At 39.5% G+C, this 6,618-nt stretch overlaps 1 pseudogene; it reads right to left on the bottom strand.

Annotated features, from left to right (window-relative positions):
• Positions 1 to 1,649: 1,649 nt before the first annotated feature.
• On the bottom strand, positions 1,650 to 2,791 carry LOC101990730 (annotated as a pseudogene).
• Positions 2,792 to 6,618: the final 3,827 nt, after the last annotated feature.

Consider the following 6,618-nt stretch of genomic DNA (forward strand, 5'->3'; position numbering starts at 1 on the left):
TTTCTGTTTTCATAGTTCTATATTTACAGTGAATCTAGTTACTACATTTTGTAGTTTTGAATTTTGCAGCTGGTCTCTTTCATTTCTTACGTTTCAGATTCTATAAGTCCACTTCGTCCTTTTTCAAGCATGCCTTTCCTTTTGAGGAATTTTTTTGCATATCAAATTTTAACCAATATGTTTTTATGTATAAAGATATTAGCTGTTTCATTGTTTGTGGGGTTTTGTTATGATAAGAAAACCAATATTTTTGTTTTTCTTTGGTTTGTAATATATTTTTTCTGTATATATAATTTTAAGCATTTTTTTCTCTTGGTGTCCTTAAGTGTGGGTCTTTTGTACTTATTCTGATTAATATTTATTGAGTTTCTTGAACCTATCAATTTATACTGCTTATAATATTTGGAAAATTTGGAACACTGTTTCTTCAAAAATGTTATTTCTGTCCTATTCTTTGTCCTCTCATTCAAGAAAACACTTTATACATATTTTACTACTTTACATTTTCACTCAGGCTACTGAGACAATATTTTACTGTATTTCTCCTTTCTACACCTAAATTTACAGGTTTCATTTGCTGTTTATTGACAATTTATTTTGTTACTATTGAATATGCTATTAAGCACATGCATTGATTTTTTTTATTCTGGTTTTGTTTTCTGCATTTCATTTCTAAATATTTGGTCAGATTTTTGTTATTTCTTTTGTCTTCTGAAATTTACCCATCTGATTTCCCACAATGTCCACATTTTTTTCAAATCCTTTAAGTCATTTGTTATATTTCTTTTAATGGATGTTCTGTTAGTTCTAATATGTACCCATTTCTTGATCACTTTTATTGACTAAGATTTGGTTTTGCTATTGATTTGGTGTAGTAGAATTTCAAATGTATTTTACTAACTAAAGACTGCTTGTAGGTCTGAGAGTAGAACAGTCCTACTGATTAGCCTTTCAGACCAGATTATGGTAACACACACCTTTAATCCCAGTAGCCACAATAACATGCACCTTTATTTTCAATAGCCACAGTGACACACATCTTTTTTTTGTTTGTTTGTAAAGTGTGCACTTTTATTAAACCTGTCTCAAGTCAGTGTACAGGCAAGCCCTGGCTGCCTCAACACCTCAACCCTCTCCCAGGGAGACCAAAGCCTTCATACATCAAGTTGGGACGACAAAAAAAAGGAGGGCCATGGTGGCTGACCATCCAAAAATAAAAAAAAAAAGTATTAAGGCAGAAGATTTTTTTTTAAAAAAAAATGCATACATAATTTACACAGAAGCAATGCTGTCATCCTCCTGGTGTGGACTCAGGGCATGGACTCAGCCATCCTCCCCTACAGAATGGGAGTGGCTTTTGGGAGGGTGAGGGACTTCCTGCAGCCATATCTCATGGATACTTGGAATGACTATTTAAAAAGGTAAAGAAAAGAAAAAAAATGTACAATGAAAGTCCTCAGCCACATTGTAGAACTTTGGGGGATGCTTGCTCCAACCGACTGCTGTTGCCTTCACCGTTCCAGGTTTTAAATCCTGAGTCAAAAGCGCCAAAACAAAACAAACTTTTAATAAAGCCATGCCAATGATGTCTCTCTCTCTTTTTTTTCTGCTCAAGTTAGGTTTTGTCAAAGAAAGGGTTTAAACACAGCTCAGTCACAGTCTGCGGTGCACAAGGGGCTGGACTCATCGTACTCCTGCTTGCTGATCCACATCTGCTAGAAGGTGGACAGGGAGGCCAGGATGGAGCCACCTTCTGTGCTTGGGAGGAACAATGATCTTGATTTTCATGGTGCTGGGAGCCAGAGTAGTGATCTCCTTCTGCATCAGGTCAGCAATGCCTGGGTACATGGTGATGCCATCAGACAGCACTGTGTTGACATAGAGTTCTTTGCGGAGGTCGACGTCACACTTCATGATGGAACTGAATGTAGTTTCATGGATGCCAGAAGATTCCATTCCCAGGAAGGAAGTGTGAAAGAGAGCCTCAGGGACACGGAACTGCTCGTTGCCAATAGTGATGACCTGGCCATCAGGCAGCTCGTAGCTCTTCTCCAGGGAGGAAGAGGACGCAGCAGTGGCCATCTCTTGCTCGAAGTCCAGGGCAACATAGCAGAGCTTCTCTTTGATGTCACGCACAATTTCCCTCTCAGCTACAGTTGTGAAGCTGTAGCCACGCTCAGTCACACAACTTCCCTCTCGGCTGTGGTTGTGAAGCTGTAGCCACGCTCAGTCAGAATCTTCGTGAGGTAGTCTGTCAGGTCCCGGCTATCCGAGTCCAGACACAGGATGGCATGAGAGCATAGCCCTCATAGATGGGCACAGTGTGGGTGACCCCATCTCCGGAGTCCATCACAATGCCAGTGGTACGACCAGAGGCATACAGGGACAGCACGGCCTGAATGTCTACATACATGGCTGGGGTGTTGAAGGTCTCGAACATGATCTGGGTCATCTTTTCACAGATGGTTTTGGGGTTCAGGGGGTCCTCGGTGAGCAGAACAGGGTGCTCCTCAGAGTCCACACACAGCTCGTTGTAGAAGGTGTGGTGCCAGTTCTTCTCCACGTCGTCCCAGTTGGTGATAATGCCGTGTTTATAGAGTACTTCAGGGTCAGAATGCCTCGTTGCTCAGGTAGGATTCCTTCTGGCCCATGCCCACCATGATGCCCTGGTGCCTAGGGTGGCCCACGATGGAGGGGAAGATGGCCCAGGGAGCATCATGCCCACGAAGCCGGCTTTGCACATGCCAGAGTCATTGTTGACAACGCGTACAGGGATATCGTTATCCATCGTGAACTGGTGGCGGGTGTGGAGAGGTGAGGAAAGAGCTGCGAAAGGCCTGTCCTTGCGGGTGGACTCGGACTGGACCTGACACACAACTTTAATCCCAGTAGCCACCCTAGTTGCCACAGAAATTGAGTGGTGCATGCCTTTAATCCCAGTGGTGCAGATCTTTAATCCCAGCCCTAGAGAGGAATATAAGACAGGTCAATATAGCTCTCAGATGCAGTCCCGTTCTGAGATTCCTGGAGGCAGGATTGCCATTTCAGATTGAGGCTGAGGTAAGAACCAGTGCATGGCTGCTTTACTTTTCAGATCTTCAGGTTGAACCCCAATTTCTGACCCTGAGCTTTAACTTATTGTGCTTCAATTTGAGGTCATATTTTCATGTTTCTTCACTTTCCTTATATTTTAAAAATACATGGTACACATCAGAAATGGTATACTCTCATCCATTAATAATCTTATTTCATTTTCAATTTTAATATATTTCATGAACCCCTACCTTTATAAATGGCATATTTTTAGATTTATGAAGTTAGCTATATTTTTAAGGTTTATTAAATCAGTTTCACTGTACATTCAGTTGATTTACTTGAGACTGATTTTTATGTTTCACTAAGACTAGGGTGGGTATGAGTGATTATTCTAGAATTGAAACAGTCATATAACTTAGGTGTGTCCTTTTTCAAGTATTATTTTAATATCAGTGCTATTCAGTGCTTTCTCTTTTGTCTAACTTGTGAGAAGTTGAATCACTAGTGTTTTCAAACTTGTATCCGTATCCCCACATTTTTCATAGATCCTCAATAGTTTTTCCCCTTGTACAGATCTAATTTATTAACCAACTAAAAGACATAAGGATACTCCTAAATTTTAGTTTTTCTGCATATTTCTCACTTGTTATTTTTCTTTTATAAATACATACTAGCTGTACAATGTAGTAATAGGAGCAGCAGGGCTGCGTCCGCAGCACCCTGGCCGCCTGCTAGCTTATGCCCCGAAATAATTACACAGACACTGTATTCTTTTAAACACTGCCTGGCCCATTATATCAAGTCTCTTCTAGGCTAACTCTCGCACCTGGACTAGCCCATTTCCAATCATGTGTGTAGCACCCCAAAATGCGCTTACCGGGAAGATTCTAGCCTATGTCCATCCTGGGTAGGAGCTGAATCGCGTGAGTCTGGCCGGGAGCGGGGAGCACCTGGGAGTGGGGAGCATGGCGTCTCTGAGCTCATGTCCCCTTCCTCCCAGCATTCTGTTCTGTTTACTCCCCCCACCTATGTTTTAACCTATCAGGGCCAAGCAGTTTCTTTATTGCTTAACCAATGAAATCAGATTGATATATGACACTCCCACATCAGCACAATATATAACTTTCAATTCTATAGCTTCAAGGTAGTACCAAGATCTTCATTCTTTTTTTGCATGACACTATCTGAAAAAAAGAACCTTGCAGGAAGACCAGGTGAATAGTTGGGTAACTGTCGTATTTCTGTTGCTGTGATAAAATACTTAGACAAGCAATTTAATAGAAAAAGTTTTTATTTTGGCTCACAATTCCAGGTTATAGTCCATCATTGTAGAGAAGTCAGAGCATCAAGTGTATAAAGAAACTAGTGGCATCATATCCACAGTCAAGAGCATAGGGAAATGCAGGCATTCTTAGTTGTTAGCATACTTTCTCTGCTTCTGTACAGTCTAGGGCCCTACAACAGGGAATAGTGCCTTGCAGCTTCAGGAAGACAATCAAGAGAGTCCCTTACAGGCATGAGCACAAGACAAGATCATCTAGATAATCTTTCATCGAGATTCTTTACCCAGGTGAATGTAGGTTGTTTCAAACTGACAATTAAGACTTTTCATTGTAGGACTGGAGAGATGGCCCAGTGTTTAAGAGCACTGGCTGCTCTTTCAGAGGACCCAAGTTTGATTCCCAGTCACTCACAATAATCTGTAACTCCAGTTCCAAAGGATCTGTTGTCCTCTTCTGACCTCTGCAGGCACAAGGCATACATGTAGGCAAAGCAACCACACATATAAAATAACAACAAAAAAAATTAAATATTCTAACCATCACAGTTACTTCCTGTTTTTCTTTTCTACCAGCGGTTGGAATCCTGGGCAATTTGGGGGCACTACCTTAAAAAATTACTCCATATATTTTGTCAGCTTTATAGTTAGTTACCACAGAATGGCTAGGCTAGTACAAGTACTTTTTTGTCTGTATAAGTTAAATTACAGTTCTACTAATTCGATGCTTGCAGAAAAGTTAAAGAAACATATTTGTGCTTAAATTTACCCAAAAAAGCTTTGAGAAATTTTCATTCTATTCTCTCTCATTTCTCATAGATGGTAATTGTCTGGATTTTTTTTTTGCTGTGCCATCTTACATAAAGTTTCAGATAGCATATATCATCCTCTGTATATATAGTATCTATATTCTGAGAACAAAGGACATTTCTTAAATAAGCACAATGCCAGTATTTCATCAGAGATTCTTAATATTACTAAAGAAATATCTGAGGTATAATTTTTATTTCTTAATCTGTTTTTTTCAGTCTAGAATCCACTGACAATTCATTTCTTGTGTTTAAAGGTTATATCACTTTAGTTTCATTTGATCAAAAACAGCTTTCTTAGCCTTTTGTCTTTTGTCAAGATGACATTTTTAAAGCCATCAGACCATGTGTGTCAGATTGTTCCTTTATAATTTAAGTTAAGTAATAAAAAACTACAGATATTGTTGCACACTTTCTAATTGCATTCTATAAAGAGCACACATTATCAGTTTAAGTCTTTGTTGGTGATCCAAAGTTTGTGTACTTGTTTTATGTTTTTTATGCTAGATTTCTCTGCTATAAGACATCTTTCCCTTTTTACAATAAGGATGTAATCTGTGGGGTAATAATTTGAGAGCATGTGGTTGTTCTGTTTCTTAATATCCTTTGTGCCAGGGGTTTTAATATCCACTCATAATCATTGCCAGACTTGTTGATTACATGTGGAATTACAAAGCAAAGTTTTTCCTCATTCCATCTTTTCTTCTACAGTTATTATCTGAAATAGTTCCATAGCCATAAGCTTCATAGTAGCATTATCTGAAATAGAAACATATTTGAAAGCTAAATAAATGATAACACAGAAAAATAACCCTTGGAAAGTAGAATGTATTTTATTAGTGTCATAGATACAGCATGCCTCCTACTGTGTTAGGGATTTAGGATGAGCTACTGATGATGTACATTGCTTTACAGAACTGATGTAGAACTGTTGAAGACTTCATCTCAGAAATTTGTCCTTTATTCTACTTTGAATAATCCCATCCTCATCCTCCAGGGACAAATGATGTAGGTGGGTTTTCTATCTATCTGTTGCTTTCATTGGTTAATTAATAAAGAAAACTGCTTGGCCTGATAGGTCAGAACATAGGTAGGTGGGAAAGATAGAACAGAATGCTGGGAGGAAGAAGGCAGTGAGGCAGTCAGCATGCTTCTCCTACCCAAGACGGATGGTGGTTAGACTCACGCTGGTAAGCCACAGTCAAGTGGCAATACAGATATTAGAAATGGGTTAGATCAATATGTGATATTTAGCCTATAAGGGACTGGAGATAATGAATACAATTTGTGTGTTGCTATTTCAGGGCATATGCTAACCAGGCGGCTAGGAGCCAGGCAGCAGGAATGCAGCCCACAGCTCCTATCACTACAGAGTGGTAACAAACTCCATGTAACACCTGAGAGAGCTTAATTTTAAACACAGAAAAAACAGAGTTTAACACGGCTTTTTGCTGTTTGCTAGGATGTGCCGTAGAGAGATTTCCTGTTTCAGCA

Source organism: Microtus ochrogaster, chromosome X, assembly GCF_000317375.1.
Source record: "Microtus ochrogaster isolate Prairie Vole_2 chromosome X, MicOch1.0, whole genome shotgun sequence".
Taxonomy (NCBI): domain Eukaryota; kingdom Metazoa; phylum Chordata; class Mammalia; order Rodentia; family Cricetidae; genus Microtus; species Microtus ochrogaster.